The sequence below is a fragment of the Myotis davidii genome, unplaced genomic scaffold (assembly GCF_000327345.1).
Source record: "Myotis davidii unplaced genomic scaffold, ASM32734v1 scaffold820, whole genome shotgun sequence".
In the NCBI taxonomy this organism is placed as follows: Eukaryota; Metazoa; Chordata; class Mammalia; order Chiroptera; family Vespertilionidae; genus Myotis; species Myotis davidii.
In genome coordinates this window covers 584878-585233 of record NW_006291981.1, presented here as the reverse complement: position 1 = coordinate 585233, position 356 = coordinate 584878, and the positions used below count along the sequence as shown (strand labels likewise).

At 58.4% G+C, this 356-nt stretch overlaps 1 protein-coding gene across 1 annotated transcript in view; it reads left to right on the top strand.

Moving 5' to 3' along the window:
- LOC102770779 (pancreatic secretory granule membrane major glycoprotein GP2) overlaps nt 1-356 on the top strand; it is a 12506-nt gene that overhangs the window by 3840 nt on the left and 8310 nt on the right. The window lies entirely within an intron of this gene.

The window sequence follows — 356 nt, the reverse complement described above, 5'->3', positions numbered from 1 at the left end:
GAGGGGAGGAGGAGGGGGAGGAGGGAAGAGAGGAGGGGGAAGAGGGTGTGCCTGGCAGGCTTGCGTGGGGATGGGGGCAGGGACAGGAGAGAACAGCCCTGGTCACCTTGGAGATACTCTCTGCGCAGATAAGACCCCAGATGGTCCGAGTGGTTTCTGGGTTTGGACCCTCAGCATGAGATGAGGGGTTTGCAGACACCCTTCTGTGCCTGGATGGTGCACTCCCTGGTGGTGAATAGAGGGCCCTTCAGGTCTTCACCAGCAGTTACTCAGAGGGATTCCATCACTTCCACACACACTCCCTCATGATCTGACTTTGCTTCTTTCCCATCTCCCCCAACTCCCCTCCCCCATCT